Source organism: Sapajus apella, unplaced genomic scaffold (assembly GCF_009761245.1).
Source record: "Sapajus apella isolate SASKATOON/1434 unplaced genomic scaffold, GSC_monkey_1.0 scaffold7, whole genome shotgun sequence".
Classification (NCBI taxonomy): Eukaryota; Metazoa; Chordata; class Mammalia; order Primates; family Cebidae; genus Sapajus; species Sapajus apella.
The window spans coordinates 14,098,986-14,120,516 of record NW_022436947.1 but is presented as its reverse complement, the minus strand read 5'-3'; the positions used below and the strand labels follow the sequence as shown (position 1 = coordinate 14,120,516).

The window sequence follows — 21,531 nt, the reverse complement described above, 5'->3', positions numbered from 1 at the left end:
TGGGGTTGCCCAGAGTCTATCAAGAAAACAGCAAGTTTCCTGAAACTCCACAAGCCAGCCAACTTGCCAGGCATAGAGATGGGGCCAGGTCTTTGCTGTGAGTCCAGGACAAGATAAATTCAAGCAGCATCCTCTAAGACACTGGGACAGAGCAACTCCACTCCCCCAACTAAAGCAAGGTCATCTTCATGATGGGCATTCTAACTACCTGAGGAAGGTGGTGGGAAGGAAACTTGGAAGGAAAAAACATGTGTGTAGTGTGCTATGTGTCAGCCCTCAAGAAAATGGAACACAAAGGTTGCCACACAATTGCCAATGTGAATGTCAGCGGGTTATTTGCTGCATAAATACCAATTAAACAAGCCTCCCAGCAGCTTCAACCTGCTCAGCCAACTTTGAAAAGAGCATATCTCTCCAGACCTCTAACTTTCTCCTGCACTCATTGGAGCTCAGCTCTTCCTTTACTCTATTCCTTTTGGATGTAGATGTTCTTAGAATTATTCAAGCAGCTATAACTTTCCAAGGATGCATAATAGGGCAGAACTAGCTAGCACAATCCAAACAGAACAAATTGAGCCTACATAACAGTATAGAGAACCATGTTCTCAGCATCTTCTTCTTTATTCCGGGTCAATTGTCTCCTACAAAGCCTCCTGTCATCTATTTTTCCCCACATTCTTTATTCTAAAGCAAGAATTCCCTGTCTTAGACACAGTACAACCTGTAGTTGACTCTAAAATGGGAAATTACATTTTTAAAAATCTTGGTTCGTTTTCCCTGATGGAGAAAGCTTTTCTTTTCCAAATTATCAAGCCACATATATTCAAGAACCAGAGAATGAATTGCACACAGCTGATTTCTGCCTCCTACAGAGATCTTTCACGTATTGTTCACAAGCAAGTGACCAAGGTAAACTAAAGTGGTTTCTGTAGCCATTTGCAATTATTGACAAACAATTTCATAACGGAAAATGGAAATTACAGGCAAGTGCAATAAGCTGTTTATCCAAGATCTACCTGCTGGTGGCTCTTTTTCTCTATTTTTCTTTCAGGCAAAATACAAGCTATCATAGGACTGCATTTCTCCCGTTCATGATTTTTCTTGTAAGTATCTCCACCGCCAGCCTTGTTTTCCAGTCTGTCCGTTGGCAGGATTTGTATTCAATCGCGGTAGTAACCCAGACCCTAGCACATTTTTGGGTGTTCCAGAAACTCCCGCACCTTCAGGTTTGTGGGAAAGGATCATCCCCCAAACCGCAAAGAAGGCATTCCCTCCCGGAGAGGGACTGCTTAGAGGACTTAAAGGTATGGGTTAATGCAACCCGAGAGGGGGTCTGTTTTCACTCCCGCTATCCTGGGTGCGCAGACATCCCAGGCTTCACAATCTGGGCTACAGGGGAAGTAATTCCCCAAGGAACCGCGGGGGTGCCGTTTGCGCAACTGGGTGACTGGCGTGTCCCTCGCATTTCATTTGCACCAAAGGAGCGCGTGTCAGACAGAGGGAATTTTTTGGTTTTGTTTTTTGTTTTTTGTTTTTTTTTTTTGGTGATTCTGTTATCTTTTCACCAACTGTAGGAAGCTCAAGGAATCTCCGAGCTTTCTGGATGGGCGGATGGGCTCGCTCTTGGAGTGGCTGAGCGGTCAATCTCTACCTCTCTGTCTCTAGCTCTACCGTAACAGCGGCCACTCAGCCTGCCGGGGTCCCCTGTTCCCCGCCGCACGTTCCTTTTTCTTCTCAGTGCTTTAGGCTGTTGAAGCCGCGCTCTGGGTAGATAAGAGACTAGGGCCGAGGGGGAAGCGCCAGCTGATCTCGCCTTTCCCGCGCCCCGGGGCATTCCGGCGCCGCCCCGGTGCTCCCGCGCGCTGGGGATGCAGCCTCCCCCCCCGCCGCACCTGGCTGCCCAAGTGCCCACAACCCGTGCGGAGCCGCCAGAAACTGGGGCCGCGACGGCCGCGACAGCTACCGAGGAGCTGTCGGGGCGCGTTTGCTTTGCTTTTAAACAAGATCCCCGAGATCTTTTCTCAATCCCCCAACCCCCAACGGGACACAGAACTCCGGCGTTTCCCGAAAGCCACAAAAGGGGGGCACGGAAATCCCAAGCTCGCCGGGCTAACTCGGAGAACGCAAACTCGAGGCAGAGCGAGCGCGGTGTGGGGATGCTCTGTCGAGGACCCGAAGCGCCCGGATTCCCCAGCGACCCCCATCCTCCCGAGTTCCTGGTTAGACATCCATCCAGCCCACGCTCAGAAGGCGGGGGTTACCCCGACTCATCCCGGAAACCGCTAACTTCGGAAATCCCTCCCGTTAGGTTCGCGCAACTAAGATACCTCGTCATCTCGGCGGGGCAAGTCCGAATTCCGCCAGGGCAGGTCCGGGAGGTCACCCGGGGCAGGCGATCCGAGGCAGAGCGCTTTAAAATCCTGCCGCCGCACGCCCCGTCAGAGCGCCGAGCGCGCCTGCTCCCTTCCCGTCGCCCTTCAGCCTCCCATTCGCCGACTAAACTTTTGGGGGATCACATCTCCAAGCCTTGGGAGTTCCGGGTGAAGCCTCCCTCTTTTCTGAACCTCTTTACTGTAATGTAATCACGGGCGGACAAGAGGGGTGGCTGCCTTGTTCTTTGCAACGTAAAATCAACAGACACCCAATCAAGCTCCAATGCCCGGCCAGCCCCTCGCCCCCTGGTGCCCACTCTCCCTCTCCCCCCATTCTCGTCACCTCCGCCCACCAGTTCTCTCACAGACTCCGGGCGTGCAGGGCCATCGACTTGTGCTCAGGAAAAGCAAATCACTAGAGTGATGTAAGAAGCAACGGTGCACCTGGCTGTCCGCTGAACAGTTTTAGGGAAGAAAACGGAAAGGGGAATAAAACAGGGGGATTCTCCTTTTCCAACAAGCAGGGCGTTTCGGGGGAGTTTGGGGGCGGGGGGCTTCTTGTCCGGTGGTTCGGCATTTGCTTTCCTCAGATCCTCTCTCTGCTTACGGGCGGCGAGTCTTACCCTGCTCCCCGCAGAGGGCGCGGTGAGGAAGCCCGCGGGGGGCCCGCAGCTCCATGTCAGCGCCTCCGCCGCCGCCGCCGTCGCCGCGCGAGGCGAGCACCGTGGCAGCACTTGTGGCTGGTCTCGGGGATGAGGGGGCTGAGCTGGCCAAGCCGGCGCCAAGTCTCTTCCATGTGAATAACAAATACTCCCAACGGCGGTCGCGATTGGTCTGCGGCCGGCGCCTCCAGATCCTCCGCCCGCGGCCATTCACCCGGCACGGCGCGGGGAGCCGCGGCCGGGATCGCGCCCGGGATCGCCAATCCCTTCGCGCCAACCAGTCACCTCGGGAAGCGGGAGGAGGAACCCCCGAGGGGCGGGAGCCTCTGGATTTCGGTGTCACCCAGCGGCCCTGGTGCAAGCAGGGAGGGGGGACCCTCGGCCCGCGGATCCCCCTCCGCGCTTCAGTCCGAAGCGACGAGGAGACCAGAAATGTCAATAGTTCTGATTTTTAAAAATCACCCCCACCTTCCCGCCCCCAAGACAGAAGGGAGGACCCAACGGCAGTGTAGGATGGTGGGAGGCGGGGAAGAAGCGGGAGCGGTAGAATGAGGAACATGGCTGTGGAGGAGCCCAGCGACTCCGGCTGCCTGGCGAGCCCGGGACCGGCGCGAGGAGGCGCGACACCCGCCCGAGCACTGCGGGCCGTACCTGGGAGCCCGGGTCCCCTGTGAACACAGATCCAGAAAGCGTCACCAAGAATAACACATGGTAGATGACAAGTGTCGCGCCACATGCTGCTTTCTTGTCGGAGACGCTTAAAGTAGAGCCCGTAAGCTACGCGGTTCCCCTGCAAAGTTTGCCTCGCGCCGCGCGGCGGTTCCGCCATTTGTCCCGCCCAGCGGCTCAGGAGATTGTCTCCCCGCTTCCTGCCCCCGAGGGCCTGGGGAACGCGTGCTACAGGGCCCCCAAGGCTCGAGGTACCACACAGCGCGGTCCCTCTGCGGGCACTGAGAAAGAGGGGGCGTGGGTGGCTGCCGGGACGGTCATTTCATTGAGATGATTCAAGGAGCCGCAGACGCGGGGCAGGAAACTCCGGGGGAACCGCGCTCGGGTTCTGCAGGGAAACCTCGGGATTCCCTCCGCATGCCGCCTGTGGAAACCTGCCGGGCTCGACGTACACAGCCCAGTGCTCTCCCCGCTAGTTACTACCCAAGCCCCCCGACCCCGCACCCACCGGAATAAGAGAACCAGGCCCCTCGCCGCCCAGCGCCCGGGAAGCTGCCCCGGCCGGGCCTTGTGTTGGTGAGAAAGTTCCATCTAGAGGCGGCCGCGCGCAACTGCAGGCGGCGCCACAGGCCCGGGCGAGCCAGGGAGAGCGGGGCGCCTGGGGGAGAGCGGGCAACCCAGGAGATAAGAGGATGGAGAAGGACAGGAGAGACCCCGAAAAGGGAGGCTTTAGTCCTCCGTTCAGCATGTCTGCAATGAATTTTATCTTCCTAAGTATCATGAACTTAAAAGCATCATGTCAGGAATCTTGCATTAATTCCTGTGTGTGTGTGTATATATATATATATATAAATTATTCTGCTCAGGTTATTTTGTCACATCAACTCTGTGAGATGATCAAAATCATTAAGCCCACTCTACAGATGAAGGAAGAAACCGAGGCTTAGAGACACGACTGGAAAGTATTAAAGCCAGAAATCACAGCTGCCTGGCTTCAAAACCCCATAGCACTTCCTCCCTGGTTGTGTTGGCTTTTCCCAAGGCTGGATTTAATGTGCACACTTTCGATTGAGGAGATAGCTGTCTCTCTCCTAATTTCAAAACATGACGCTTGCCCTTTATCACTTAGAAAAATCTACAGGTTTCAGCCCAAGGCACCTCTTCCCCTTTCGTTCCCTTCCCTCTCCCATCTCCCCATGAGAGGTTCTTTGATCGTAGAATCATTATTTTATGGCCACAACAACAAAAGAGGGAGAGAGGTGGATTTGGAGAGAGAAAATGAGCTGGGTTCTCTAGCTGAAAACCTTTCTGTATAGGGAACCTCAATTCCCTGTGAATGTCTGGTGCAGCCCTGAAGAGGGTGATCAGTGGCCAGTGCCACTTGGGACAAGGAAGGTGGGAAGAAAGAAAAGCTCCTAATTTATGCAGAGCTGGGACTGGGTGGGCTTCTTGGTTGCATGTCTGCGTGTAAGAAGCTTTAACGATTTTCTTTTCTCGGGGACTGGAAGAGCTTCTTCCTCCCGCATAAGTGTAAAGTAAGTGCAGCAGCCTGATGAGTATACCAGGAAGCCCACTCCACCCCAAACTCCAGACCCAAGACGCCGGTCTGAGAAATGTTATTGCAGATAACGTAGAAGTATGAATAAGTCCCTGTTAGACCCTTTGCTACGTGTGTATTAATACATTTAAAGGGAAAAGAGACGACAGAGGGGAAAGGCAGAGGAGGTCCTCAAAAATAAGGTCTCTACAACTGCTGACCACACATGGTCTTCAGGGGCGGCTAGAGGCCAACTAGTAGGGTGGTTACCTGGCATGAGTCAAAAGGGCAGCAACCTGGTGCTCTAGTGGGCCCACTTTAATCATAAGGACAATAAGGCTGGCTTTGGAGGCCTGACAAGGCTCAGTGAGCTGCTTGGGGAAGAAATGCCTAATGAGCTGCTTTTCTCCTTTCTCTATTGATCATTACCTGCAGAGAACTGATGTCTTACAGGCACATCGCTGCCCTTTTTGGTGCAGCCTTCCGCAAGAAAATTAGACTTAATATCTCCTAAGGAAAGTGCAAGTCTGATGCTTCATTTTGCATCATCTTTAACTCTTGATACTCAAAATAGAGCCATCACTCAAATCCTACATGGAATCTGGTCAATAAGGAATAGAGGCCATCTATCTATTCTTCAGTGTTTCGAATGGCTTTATGTAGTAGCCCCTGAGCAAGTGACATAGGCTCATGTACAGGTTATCATTCGCCCAGACTGAGAGCAACATTGGGACACAGGAAGAAAGACTGTCTCCAGGAGGGACTGGTCCGTATCAGTAACAGTCACAGGAAAAAGTCGTCAGCTGTTACAGCCTCTATTCCTGAGACCCAAACACCATGATGCTGCTTGCTCTTTGCTGCAGTCTGAGTGAGGGGAGAGTGTCTGAAACCCAGGCCGTCATCCACCTTGCCTACCCTTGAGCTACCACCTTCTACAATATACAGTCTGTCTTTGGAAAGTGTCTGACCTCATCCTCCATCCCATCCCAAATGTTTATTCAAACCAAATATATTTCCTAGTAGTTAACCCTCCAAGAAGATTTGCCTATAATCTTCTCATTTTCAGTTGATTTAAAATGTGAGAAACTGCCCATGTGTTAGAAAATGCAAAAAACAATGCCATATGTTAGAGGTCCATTTAACTCAAGCTGTGATATATATTCCACACATGGAGATTTATGCCACAATTCCTGCTTTGGGGTAATCATTAAGACTGGGAACCTTTGCAGGCTACTCACCCAGGAGAAACATTGACAGCCTGATGCTCCCACATGGAATAAAGCTGACAGGAGAAAGTGGGAATGGGATTTGTTGCTTTTGGAAACGAAGACAATATTTTTCTTGCTAGACCATCTGCACGTGGCGGTGAATGTTCCATGTGGGTTTTGCTCAGTTTATTAGACACTGGCTGCTAGAAGCAAGATCAGACATGTTAGACTGACAGAGCCAATGAGGTTCATGACAGCAATGTCATGAATGAGTGTGTTCTGCACTTCCACAGTCAACTCATACATTCATACAGTAGTCATGGGAAAGATTCTTTAAGAATTTCTGACATACTGTATATGTGCATCTCTACTGGCTTCATTTAGGTTCCCCCAGAAGCACAACCTGAAACAAGGATTCAGGGCAGATAGTTTAAGAGGTGAAGGGAATCCCATTAGTCATGTGGGGAAGTTAGCAAATAAAGGGTACATTATCAAGCTGGGTACCACTGTGGGCACTTGGTACCTAATCCCAGTGGGGAACTCTGGAAATCAGTGTAGAACACACAGCAGAGAGTGGGTCCAACTGAGGGAGGAGGGAGCTGGGATACCTATACACCAACACTTATCGGGTGTTAGTTAAGAACAGCTCCTGGATGATGTTTATTCTCTAGCAATTCTAGCCTATCACATGGATGGCAAAGCAGCCTCCAGAGATCATTTGAAGACCTCTGGGGGAAAAAATGCAGGTGCTGGCAGTTAGTAGGCAGGTGGTGTGTAATCAAGGGTCAAGGACAAGACAATATGGGCAGGTCACAGTTCGCATCTGCAACACCTATGTAGGCAAATCTCATAAAACATATACAAATCAAGGCAATGCCTCTCTGTGTGTGTTGCAAGGACCACCTGCCTCAAAATCACTGGGGTGCTGATTGTAAGCACAGATTTCTGGCCCCTATCTCAGGGCTGTTTGAATCAGACTTGCTGGGATGGGGCCTGGGAAACTGCATGTTCTGCAAACATTCCAGGAACTGATGTTCACTCAAATTTAAAATGTACTACATTCAGAAAATCCTGCTCCTCACAGGCAGCCAGCAGGCAGCACATTTAAATATGTGAATACTTGCTTGCAATGCCTAAGGAGGCAGACCTTAGAAATCAGGAGCCCAGGGAGGGGTGCCCACCTGCTCATATCTGTTCATGGCCACAGAATTTCTCTTTTCTCTTTTACTCCACTCTTCCTTTAGATGGGGATTAACACTGAGAAGATTCTATCAAGTATTTTCTGGGGGGAAAACAGGCTGAGTTCCAGCCCTAACTTTGCCACTAATAAGTCATATTATCTTGAACAATTCACATTTCTATACTGCAATTCCTGATCTATAACATGTGGGTGGCAAAAGGATATCTGTCCAGCCAAGGTTCATGTTCCCCTTTCAATAGTGTAGGGTTTTTACTAGAAAGAGGCTGTCCCCGCTGCCACACACACTCAGGAACTACATAATCATTCCCTCCCTTGCATCCAGGTGGAGTTGAATATCTAGTTATTACTTACAGTATGAACAGAAGTGATGCATGTCCCTTTTGGGGTAAGGAAGTCAGGAAGCAGATACCTTCTCACCCTTTCTTTCTTCTTCTGCCAATAGAGACAGAGGTTAGCAGCTCGAGATGCAAGGGCGTGGGTCCATGAATTTCCAAGCTTAGGAATGCTGCCTTCCTGCTAGAAACATCCAAATTGAATTTTGGGGTGAAAAAGAAACTTTCACTATGTTGAATCACTGAAATTTGAGAATTCAATTGTTATATCACCTAGTGCTATTAATTACATGGACATGGTAACATCTATCCCCGCTAACCTAGGAGACACAGGGAGAAGATAGTCCTCCTTCTCAAAGAACCAATTGAGGTCAAGCTGATCATGGTCACATGCTCTTCCTTGGCAACATTTATGACTCAGAGAAACAGGGCCACGTTTGTCTCCTTCCTAAGCCCAGTCCTCCCTATCACTGGCATGGCCTAAGATAAGGCAGCTCCTCTGCCTCACTGTAGTGTTTGCCTCTTCACTGAATAGGCACTCACTGGGACCAGGGACATCTTCAGGCCAAGGCAGAGAATTGCTCTTCATCTCTTTTTTTTTTTTTTTTATCACCTTTCTCAAGTATATAAAAAAAAAAAAGTTCTTTTGAACTACCTTTAAAAAAAGGAAGTTGTGTTTTCCCCAAGCTCTGAAACACACTTGCTGTTTCTTCTGTACCCAGACTTCTCAGACCAGTATAGTCCTATCTTCTCCTCAGAAACCTTTCCAAACTTCTAGAGCATCCTAATCATACCCACACAGTTCAGCTGTTGATTGTTTATTTTCCTACATTTCTCTATATTGCTGCACATCTGTTGGGCTGAACTAGATTGTCTTATGGTGTACTGGCTGTGGCTTTATTTGGATCCCTGGGCACATAATAGATAATTATGAGTTATCTGATGATTAACCTGGAAAGAGTCAAATAGCCACACCACCACCACCACTACCACCACAATACTGCCATCACCACCACCATTGATGTGGTTTGGCTGTGTCCCCACCCAAATCGTATCTTGAACTGTCGTTCCCCTAATCACCATGTGTTGTGGGAGTGACCCAGTGGGAGATAACTGAATCATGGGGGCATTACCTCCATGCTGTTCTTGTGATAGTGAGTGAGTTCTCATGAGATCTGATGGTTTTAAAAGGGGCTTTTCCCCAACTGCACTCTGCACTTCTCCTTCCTGCTGCCATGTGAAGAAGGACATGTTTGCTTCCCCTTCCACCATGATTGTAAGTTTTCTGAGGCCTCCCAGCCATGCGGAACTGTGAGTCAGTTAAACCTCTTTCCTTTATCAATTACCCAGTCTCAGGTATGTTCTTACAGCAGCTTGAGAATGGGCTAGCGAAACCACCATCACCACCACCACCACCACAACAACTGCTACCATCACCAAAGCCACCACCACCATCAGCATGACCATCACAACCACCACCACCACCACCACTTTCATTACAACCATCACCACAACCACCACCACAACCACCACCACAACCACCACCACCGCCACCACAACAACCACCACCACATCACCATACTACCTTTGCCACAACCACCTTCATCACAACCATCACCACTGCCACCACCATCACTAGCACCATCACTACCACCACCAACACCATCACAACCATCGCCACAACTACCATGACCACCTCTCCTTCTACCACCACAATTACTACCATCACTACCATTGTCACCATCACCACTACCACCCCTCACAAACACAGCGTAGCTCCCTTTGAGGCCAAAAGGTGACACTAAAGAAAGCTTAATATACATCATATTTAAAATCACTTTGTAAAAATTGCTGGATGTCACTTAATCCTTAATGTGACTTTGATTCATATATTTGTCTCATCTCTTTAGGTTTAAAAATTGTTTAAACCTTATGTTATTTTATATTTCATTAGATTTTTAATCTGAATTTCAGAAACCTGAGTTAAGGAAAGCAGTTAGGACAATGCTTGGCAAATAGAAAGAACATAAATGTTAGCTGCTATTGTCCAGAAAACAATCTATATTACATTTCATGTGAGTTTAAGTTCATAACAAAAACTTCTTGTGATAATCTTGATGTCAGAAATGAGCAATAATTTTATGGGACTTCTAGTGACAGAATGCTTTGGCTTATTTTGCTACTGTCTTTCATCTGACCAGGTAGTAATGGCCAAACAGAATGATATAAATGAGCATGAACTCAATAATGAGTCCAGCCAAGCTATTTGATTCTTTCACTCTTGAATACCTATTTGGCTCAGGGACCCAAATGAAGTAAATCATAGCCACTGCATCATAATACAGTCCAATCCAATCCAACCTGGCAAATGTGGAATAAAATAGAGAAAATATAGGAAAATATACAACCAACAGATAAATCGTATAGGCCACATCAGAGTGCTCTACGAGTTTGGGAAAGTTTTGAGAAGATAGGATTGAGCTGGTCTTGGATGGATGGGTAGAGAAGAAACAAGGAGTATGTTCCAGTGCTTATGAGAAACAGTTCCCCCTTCCCAGGTAGTTCAAAAAAAAATTACTAAAATATCTTCTAGATGCAAAATGTGACTTAAGGTAACCAAATCATGAACTCCACCTAAGTGTACTGATATATAAAAAAGGACTCCGCTATAGGAATAGTCTACCTAAGGTAACATGTTAATTATCTACTACTACATAACAAAATATGCCCATAGCTAACAGTTTTACATTGCACATATTTATCATCTTACAGTTTCTATTGGTCAGGAATCCAGGCATGGCTTACCTAAGTTTTCAATGCAGGTTTTCTCAGAAGGCTGCAATCAAGATGTTACCTGAGGACTCAGTCATTTCAAGCTGAGTCTTGAAAAGGGGCTGGGGCAGGATCTGCTTCCAAGATCCCTCACTGGTTATTGGCAGGATTTAGTTCTTTGCTGGCTGTTGGCTGGAGGTCATCCCAGTTCCTTGCCACATGGGCCTCTCTCTAAAGCAGCTGTAACATGGTAACTGCCTTCATTAGAGTGAGCAAGTGAGAAAGAGAGCAAAAGAATGCCAGCAAGATGAACGTCACCACCTTTTATAACCTAATCTTGAAAGATTTGCCATATTCCCATCACATTTTACCCACATCCTATTCATTAGACATGAGTGTCTGGGTCCAGCTCACACTCAGTGGAAAGGACGAGCTTACACTACACAAGGACATGAATACCAGGAAGCAGGGTTTATTGGGCCCCACCTCAGAAGTCTGCCTACCACAAGTGGGTTTATAGTTGGTACTTGGAAGACTCTATCACAAGGTGACTTGCAAAGCTTTTAACATGCCCACCTAGTTAGATCTCTTGAGCCAGGAAGAGCATACACAATTTATGAAGCACTCTAGTTAACTGAGAGTTAACACATTATTGCATTTTTTAAAAACAGGAAATAATAAGTGTATGAAGTGAAGACATAACAGCGGGCAGGGATCCCACTGCTTTTTAACAGCTTTAATTTTATTCTTTTACTTCTGGGTGGTCACAAAGCACTGTAACGGATTTCTCCGGCAGCACCTGACATCAGCCTTATTTTTCCCTTTCTTCTCCTCTTCATCTTTCCTGCTCACTTCTTCGATATTCATATTTAGCGGTGACTTCATTGAAGGGAAGAAGAGTGAAAGAGAATAATTTGGAGGAGGTATTGCATTTTTTAATTTTCCACCCATTTCAAGCTAAGAGGAGAAAGGAAGAGAAGAAGCAAAGGAATCAAAGAGAGAGGAAGGAAAGGAGAGAGAGGAGAGAAAATGAAGGCTACAGCAAAGACTCTTGCCATCTGTGTTTTTGTTGGCTTAAATTAAAAGTGAGGGAGGAATCCCCAGCTTGCTTTTCTGAGCTAGAAAAGCAGAATCCAGGAGGATTGCCAGGAGCAAGTTCTGGGTGCAGTTTTTGGAGTAGGGAAGTGGTGGTAGAGCTGAGGCACATGCAGGCTGGTGGGAACGCTAGGGGCTGCAGGCAGAAAGAGCTGCCCAGCAGCATGGGGAGCAGTGAGATCACAGGGCAGTGGACCCGTAAGGGACGAAAGGGAACTGTGCCCCGAACAGCAGCTGGAGGGCAGATCTGTGTCCAGATTATGAGTTATTAAACTTGAACAAAAGCTGGAAAGTAGTATTTCCCCAAAGACATGGTACTGGATGATCAAAATTGAGAGGGGACTTTAGACTGGCCCATACCTGTATTCTGTGCCTGCTTACTTCTCTCTCCCTCCTTCTTCAGGTTCTTCTCCCATTGTCTCCTAACTCTTTCTCTTTCCATTTTCCTTTCTTCCATCTTCCTTTATCCATGTCTTTCAGCCCTCACCCCTTAAGTGAACTACTTATAGGATAGAAAGATATTTATTATATGTTTTACTTCCAGTATAGAATTTCCTGTTCCCTGTTCTAAATTTAAAACCTTGACAGATGCTTATTTGTTATAAATACTTACGTTTTAACTCCATTAAGTTATTTTTCATTTTTGTGACCCTCAATAGATTCTTCTCTCCTGTGACCCTTGATGAAAAAGGGTTTTCATGTCCCTGCTCAAACTATAATGGTTGGATTGAGTGTCTGTATCATGTGCTTGGCTGTTAGGATAAAAGAGCACTTTTTTAGCAAATCCTTCCTTGATGAAAGAGTTACTTAAAAAAAAAATGTTCAAGGTTTCCAATTGGAAACTGTCAAATCTGAACTAAATTTAAAATCTCTGCAGATGACCTGCAGATTGAAGATTTCTTACAATAGGAAGTCAGTAAAAAGAGAGGCTTTCAGTGTTGAACTGATTTAAGTAGTCTATATGGCAAATTATGCCGCATCCATTCTTGATGAATGATGGTCAAGAACTTTATGGCTAGCAAGGAAAAAAAAAAAAAGATGATAAGCAACAATTTGATCTCAGACTTTGTGGAGGAAAAAAAAAAATGCCTAGCTCTTAAAAGCCTAAAATTAAACCTTTCACCTCAATTCTGATAGTTTTAGCAGCATGTGGAGGGCCTCCAGCTGCGGCACTCTGAGATGTGATCCTGTCACTGTCACAGCTTGAGGACTGTGTCACAGCAGTGCCTTGACTGGGAAAACTCCCAGAGACACCTGCATGTCCCTGGATGGTGCTCCAGGCACCACAAGGGGGGGCTGCACTCTTCCCTGCTGCCAGGCAAGGCCAAAACATCCCCTCACATCTGTGAATATTTGAGGCAAACCCAGTGTCCTACCATAAAAACATTTAAATACACTGTACACAAGTCAAAATCAGGTGAAGATTTTGTAAACTCCCGAGTAAACAGATGGGCAATACTGTCGTGTCTTCAGAGACTGCACTGTGCACAATCAGCAGAGTTCATAGGCTGTCATCTAACCATCTGACAAGACCAGCCATTTTGCCAGCATGGTTCTCTCAGAAGAATTGTTTTCAGAAAAATGCATTCATGCATATACATTTGTGAAGCTAAAATTAATCATATAAGGTCTAAGATTCTTTTTTATAAAAGTTCAAAAGTGTGAGGGGAGGAAGTTTGAATCTTCCCTCTATCAATGAGGACTACAACTTCCAACTAGGCCTTGAAAGGAGACGAAAGAGAAGAAAACAGAAAGGGAAGAAGAAAGGGTGGGGAAGCTAAGGCAGGAAGAGAAGCCAGAAAGTTGCTTTGGAAGGAACAGAATGAAAGTCTCGCCCAAAACAGACGCATTGTTTCTAAAAAACTCACATTTTGGTCCCTAGAATCCACAAGCTAGAAAAAACTGTTGATTGATCCTGTCCTAACCCTTCATGTCATGATGAGAAAACCGATGATATCCAGAGCAAGGAAGCAATTTGCTCAAAGTCCCCTGGTTAGTTAAAGAAAAACTGCCAAGGTTTGGTTTTAGGATGATGCAGCCTCATAGAATTAGTTAGGAAGGAGTCCCTCCTCCTCAAATTTTTGGAATCATTTCAGTAGAAATGGTACCAGTTCTTCTTTATATACCTGGTAGAATTTGTCTGTGAATCCTTCTGGTCCTGGGCTTTTTTTTTCTTTTTTTTTTTTTTTTTGGTTGGTCTGCTTTTTATTACTAATTCAGTTTTGAAACTCGTTATTGCTCTGTTCAAGGATTCAGTTTCTTCCTGGTTCAGTTTTAGGAGGTTATATGTGTCCAGGAATTCATCCATTTCTTCTAGATTTTCTAATTTGAGTGCATAGAAGTGTTCATAGTAGTCTCTGATTTTTTTTTAATTTTTTTCTCTCATTGACAAAAATGTGTTGATTGTATATATTTTTTTTATTTCTGTGAGATCAGTGGTAACATCCCCTTTGTCATTTCTGTGTGTATTTGGATCTTCTCTCTTTTTTTCTTTATTAGTCTAGCTAGTGGTCCATCTTATTACCTTTTTTGAAGAACCAACTTCTGGATTCATGTTCTTTCGTATGCTTTTTCATGTCTCAGTTTCCTTCATTTGGCTCCGATTTTGGTAATTTCTTGTCTCCTGCTAGCTTTGGAGTTGGTTTGCTCTTGCTTCTCTAGTTCTTTTAGTTGTGATGTTAGGTTGTTAATTTGTGATATTTCTAACTTTCTGATGTGGACATTTAGCGCTATAAACTTCCTTTTAACACTCTCTTAGCTGTGTCCCAGAGATTCTGGTATGTTTTATCTTTGTACTCATTAGCTTCAAATAATTGCCTGATTTCTGCCTTAATATCATTGTTTACCCAAAAGTCATTCAGGAGCAGGTTGTTTAATTTTCATGGAATTGTACAGTTTTGAGTGATTTTCTTAGTATTGATTTCTATTTTTATTGTGCTGTGGTCCAGTAGTGTGGTTGATATGATTTCAATTTTTTGAATTTGCTGAGTATTGTTTTATCCAATTGTGTGGTCAGTTTTGGAGCATGTGCCTTGTAACAATCTATATAAACTGTTAAATTTCATACCTACAGTAAAAAATATGTCTTTAGAGGGGCTAATGCTTTTCTGAAAGAGGAAATAATTTCAAAACCCTATCATCAATGTTTGAAAATTTCAATAAAATAGAGGTAATGAAAACTTTTGGTAATTCTTATACAAATTTCACTAGCTGGAGCAATTAGACTGGGATCTACACAAAGCAGGCATTGCTTCATTATCCCTCTAGTAATGAGACCGATCATCTGGGACAACCTCCACAGACTGGTTTGCTTGGTTAGAATGCTGTGTTGAAGAGACCAGGATAATAGATTGTCCTCCCAGGTAAGCTAGTTTGTTGTCAATTCTACAGCTGAAAACAGTTGCCATGTCTCCTGTTAGCCATAGGAATGTGAGGCCATGTCCATAGCTAGGAGTCCAAAGGGCTGGGATTTTCAGTCAAGATTTTACCACTCATAGGCTAGATGACCTTAAACGAGTCACAAACAACACTGATCCTCAGGATCATCCTCAACATGAGGTCCCTAATGGAGCACATGTTGTCATTCTTACTATATTTAATTTAGACAAAGTTTGAAGACAAAATTAGGAATCAGAAAGTAAAGATAAAATGTAGCAATAAGATGAATTATTAAATGTTGTTTAAGTGATGTTATAATAAAAGTTTAGGATAATTGATAGAGGGGACAAAAACAACAGGATTACCAAAATAAATACAGTCACACTTCACCTAATGATAAGGATACATTCTGAGAAATGTGACATTAGATGATTTCATTGTTATGTTAACATCAAACTGTGTACTTACACAAACCTAGAGAGTATAATCCACTGGACACCTAGACTACTATATGGTACAGCCTATTGCTCTTAAGCTACAAACCTGTACAGCATGTTACTCTAATGAATACTGTAGACAAGTGTACCACAATGTTATGTATGTATTTATCTATACATAAAAAGGCACAGTAAAAATATAGTATAAAAAAGTTAAAACTGGTACACCTGTCTAGGTCACTTACCATGAATAAAGCTGGTTCCATGAATGGTGCAACAAGAAAAGTTGCTTTGCATGGATCAGTGAGTAAGTGGTGAGTAAATGTTGAGTCCTAACACATTATACCACTGTAGACTTTATAAACACTATACACTTAGGCTACACTAAATTTGTTTTAAAATGTTTCCCCAACTATAATTATTTTAATTTATAAATTTTCTAATTTTTAAAGAAGTCTTTTACTCTTGTAAAAATACAATTCTTGAAACATATTATATATCTGTACAAAAATTTTCTTTAATCTTTATATGCTTTTTTCTATTTTTAATTTTTTTTTACTTTTTAAACTTTTTTATTTTAAACTAAGACACAAACACAGACAGTAGCCTCAGCCTACACAGGGTCAGCATCATCAATATCACTGGAAGGTCTTCAGGGGAAATAACACACATGGAGCTTCTGCCCTCTCCTAGGATGACAATACTTTCTGGAATCTCTCCTGAAGGACCTGCCTGAGGCTGCTTTATAGTTAACTTCTTTTTAATGGGCAAAAGGAGTATGCTGTAAGATAACATTTAAAAATATAGTAAATACATAAACCGGTAACCCAGTCATTTATTATTTCATAAGAAATGTAATACAAATATTAATATTATATACTATACATAATTGTATGTGCCATACCTTTATATAACTGTCAGCATAGTAGGCTTGTTTACACCAGCATCACCACAAACAGGTGAGTAATACATTGCACTGTGATATTAAGATGTCACTAAGCAATGGTGTCACTAAGCCTTTCACTGTATAGAAAATTCCTAAGCAATAGGAAATTTGCAGCTCCATTACAATCTTATGGGATCATTCATGTCTTCTGTTGTTGACCAAAATGCTAACAAAGCAATTAATATTAGGCTAAACCAAATATCATTTTAGCAACCCCCTATTTTCTCACTCTTACCCCAAGCCGCATTCTCAGCAACAGCTGCCAAACCATCCAAGAATGGATTGCTCATTCAACCAGCTGGGGGAGGTGGTCCTTCCATTGCAATTGGGTAAACTGGAATTCCTGTTTGTTAACAAAGCTTTCTATGAATTTGTCTTGATTTAACCCTAAGATAAGTTAAGCTTCATGAAGTGACAAATTTAATTTCGTGACTTTAAAAAATGATGCTCTCACCCTGAGATAGATATCTTTCCAAAACTGTAACCTCTAAATTTCTACTTGAAACAAGCAGCCAGCTATACCCTTACCTCCAATGAGAGTGCGTATGTAGGGCTTTAATCAGAATTTAGTTGTAAATAGGCAAAATGCTATTAGCAAACTCATTGTGTAGGCTTCCCTTTAATCATGTCTTTGTGGAGGCACATCTCCCAACTACATGGTGACAACAAGGAGATGTCAAGGAAAAGTAATAATTTTCTACACCATGAAAGGCATTAACTCAATACTTTCACTTCTCTAGCTACCTCATAAATTATGGAGCTTGGGAGAATGGCTTAGGAATGTAAGTACTTAGGATGTTAACAGGTAAACTTAACTACAGTCTTGAGAATAATTGCTGTGTTTCATTTATTGAGCTCTTCAAGAGAAGTTGCCAAGCACTTGTATTTTATGTCAACAAATATTTCCAGAAGGCATGTTGCATTCAGGGACTGTGCATTCCAATGGCCACCCCATCAGTTGGTTCCAATCACTAACCAACCAAATGGCAAAGGTTCCTTAGAGGGAGCAGTTAAGCCAATTTCAATGTCTTAATATGACACAATCCTCTATTATTAAGAAAAAAGAAAAAAACTGAAATATTGAACATCTTAAGCACTTAACAAGTCCCTAAAGTCACTTTTTTTTCACTTGCAAATCTTAGGAACAGATTTCTGGTGTGATCTCTGGACGACCTGCTTTGAAACTGCTGAAGAAAGTGCTTTAAAAGTGCTGGTTTAGAAGAAAGTGCTTTGAAAGTGCTGGTTTAGTATACCTGTGGACCAGAAGTCTTGAGAATGAGAGAGAACCTTGCTCTGTTACCCAGTCTGGAGTGCAGTGGCACAATCTTAGCTCACTGCAACCTCCATCTCCCAGGTTCAAGCGATTCTCCTGCCTCAGCATCCACAGTAGCTGGGACTACAGGTGCAAGCTACCATGCCTGGCTTTTTGTATTTTTAGTAGAGATAGGATTTCACCATGCTGGCCAGACTGGTCTTAAACTCCTGACCTCAAATGATCCACCCGCCTTGGCCTCCCAAAGTGTTGAGATTACAAGCATGAGCCACTGCACCCAGCCATGGCCAGGAAATTTCTAAACACACTCCAGTTTGAGAGTTACTATCTTAACAGGTATTTACTGAATAGGGACCTAAAAATCAAAAACAAACAGAATGAGATATTGCTTATTGAACATCCTTTTAGACCCACATCTACTCTCTCCCTTCTTCTCTAGATTAATTTATTTTACATGCAAATTCAAGAATGTGTAATTCATCCTTCTAGAATCATCCCCTTGGTCTTAGTCCCTTCAGGCTGCTATTAACAGAATATCCTAAACCGAGTGGCTTCTAAACAATAGAAATTTATTTCTCACAGTTCTGAAGGCTGGGAAGTTCAAGATCAAGATGCTGGAAGATTCATTACAGTATCCAGTGAGAGTTTTCTGGTTCATAGATCGCTCCTTCTAGCTGTGTCTTCATGTGGTAGAAGAGTGAACAAATTCCATGGGTTCTTTTTTGTTTTTGTTTTTGTTTTTTGAGATAGAGTCTCACTCTGTTGCCCAAGCTGGAGTGCAGTGGTGCGATCTTGGCTCATTGCAAACTTTGCCACTTGGGCTCAAGTGATTCTCCTGCCTCAGCCTCCCAAATAGCTGGGACTACAGGCACCCACCAACATACCGGGCTAATTTTTGTATTTTTACTGGACAAATTTTCACTGTGTTGACCAGCCTGGTCTTAAACTTCTGACCTCAAGTGACCCACCTGCCTTGGCCTCCCAAAGTGCTGAGATTGCAAGTGTGAGCCACCACATTCCATGGGTCTCTTTTAAGGGAAGGACATAAATCCCATCACTTAGGGCTTTACTCCCATGATCTAGTCATCTCCCAAAGACCCCACCTTCTAATATTTTGAATGTTAGAATTTCAACAAATGAATTTTTGGGGAGATGTAAGACTTCAGACCATATCACCCTCTCTCTGATCCTCAAGCCCCTATCCTAAAACCTCAAAACTATAGGAAGTGTCATGTTAAAGCTGAGAATCACAAAAAATCACAGACTTCCCTCGGTTTGTATGGGATCGCCTCTGTCATGTTATAACAAAACATAACTCAGTCTGTTTTTGTCAACGATAATCCTACTTGAGAGGATGTGAAGAAAGCACACTGGCTTTGGTAACAGGCAGGCCTGTGTATAAATCCTGTCATTAGCTCTTGGTAACCCCTTTTGCTTTGGACAAGGTATTTAATCTAGCTGTGTTCTAGTTTTCTAACCTAGTAAATGGGGATCATAGGGCTCAGGATTGTTAAAAGGATTAAAGATAATATCTGTAATGTGGTTGTTCAATTAATTCAATCATACATTCAGCAAATATTTACTGGATGCCTCTATTCACTTAGTACTTTTTTCTGGTCCCTTGGGACCTATCAGTGAACTAAACAAAGATTTCTGTCCCTGTGGAGCTTAAAAAGTTAGAAAGAATAGCTAAATGGTAAACAATAAATAAAATCAATAAGTAAGTTATACCATAGGTTAGAAGTAATAAATATAATTTTAAAATGTGGGGGGGACAGGGTAAATGAGATCAGGATAGCAGGGTGGGAAAGCAGATCAAGGTGGGCTTCTTTGAGACAGTGAGATTGGAGTTGACTTGAGTGGGGAGAGAATGAGCCAGAGGATGAGCGTTCCAGGAAAGGAAACAGCTGAAGTGAAGGCCTCAAGGTAAGGGGAGTGAGGAGGAAATCTTGAAAGGGACTGTGAGGATTTTGACTTCTACACTGGGTGAAATGGAAAGTACGGTTGACCCTTGAACAAAATGTGTCTGAACTGTGCCAGCCCACTTATATGCAGGATTTTTTCAATAGACATTGAAACAAATTTTGGAGATTTGAGACAAATTGAAAAAACTTGCAGACAAACCACACAGCCTAGAAATGTCAGAAAAGAAAAGAAAAGAAAATCAGCCTGGTCCATATAGTAAGACGCTGTCTATACAAAAAATTTTAAAATTAGCCAGATGTGGTAGTGCACCCTGTAGTCTCAGCTGCTTGGGAGGCTAAGGCAGGAGGATCACTTGAGCCCAGGACGTCAAGCCTGCAGTGAGCCATGATCATACCACTGCACTCCAGCTTAGGTGACAGAGTGAGACGCTGTCATTCACGTGCTTCTTTGTGAAGTCATTCTTAGCAGTCATACACGTGCTTCTTTGGGAAGTACCCAAAGAGAGCACCACTGCCTTGACTTTGTGACAATCTGTATTAGTCCATTCTCATGCTGCCAATAAAGACATACCCAAGCCTGGAAAATTTATAAAGGAAAGAGGTTTAATGGACTCATAGTGCCACATGGCTGAGGAGGTCTCACAATCATGGCAGAAGGTGAATGAGGAGCAAAGTTACGACTTACATGGAGGCAAGCAAGACAGTGCATGCAGAGGAACTCCCCTTTATAAAACCATCAGATTTCCTGAGACTTAATCACGATCAGAAGAACAGCACAGGAAAGACCTGCCCCATGATTCAATTACTTCTCACTGTGTCCCTCCCACAACACCTGGGAATTATGGGAGGGAGCTACAATTCAAGATGAGATTTGGATGGGGACACAGTCAAGCCATATCACAATCATTTCCTCACTTACCTTTATGATTCCACCAGTAATGTGTATGTTCTTGAACAACTTTAGCTGGTTTTGATCTCATAAATAACATCATACAGTGTTTATCCTTGACTTGTTTCTGTCAATAAACACTGTTTGTGAGGTTTAAAAAAAAAAAGAAAAAATGTTAACAAAATTTTAGGTATGCCATGAATGTGTAAAATATATGTAGATACTAGTTTCTGTTATCATTTGCTATCATAAAATTTACACGAATTTATTATAGGAAGTTAAAATTTATCAGAATGTATGCACACAACACAAAGACCCTATGTGGTACCATTCACAGTTGAGATGAATGTTTAAACCAACATGAAGATGCATTATTAAATCGTAAATGCATGAAATTAACTGTAGTATATACTGCAATAATTTTGTAGCCACCTTCTGTTGCTATTGGTGAGCTCAAGTATATGCTTAAAATGTGACACTAATCATCTCCACATAAGCAGCTCATCTCTCTAAAAAATTGCATATCTCAGTAAAAAGTTATCTCATGAAGTTCTTGCATATTTTTATTGCATTTAGTGCAATATCATAAACCTTGAATAACATCATGAGACCCATACAAAGTGCCACTAGTGATGCTGGAAGTGCTCCCAAGAAGCAGAGAAAAGCTATGCCATTACATCTGCTTGATATGTACCCTACTCTGTATTCTGCAGCTGCAGGTGCCCAGCATTTCAATATAAATGATCCAGCATAAGGACCATTGTAAAGAAAAGAAAGAAAATCTGTGAACCCATTGCTGCAGCTATGCCAGTAGGCATGGAAACTTTGCACATTT

The 21,531-nt window shown here is 43.8% G+C and overlaps 1 protein-coding gene across 5 annotated transcripts in view; it reads right to left on the bottom strand.

The window, feature by feature from the left end:
* Window positions 1-3,624, bottom strand: part of GRM8 (glutamate metabotropic receptor 8) — a 788,345-nt gene extending 784,721 nt beyond the window's left edge. For 3 of the 5 annotated variants that reach the window (XM_032276086.1, XM_032276088.1, XM_032276090.1), the window contains exon 1: window positions 2,996-3,624. The gene's annotated coding sequence lies outside the window, so the exon portion shown is untranslated. Of the gene's footprint in view, window positions 1-2,327; window positions 2,628-2,995 lie in introns of those variants that run through there. The other 2 variants (XM_032276087.1, XM_032276089.1) reach the window with 1 other exon arrangement.
* Between the last annotated feature and the right edge of the window lie 17,907 nt (window positions 3,625-21,531).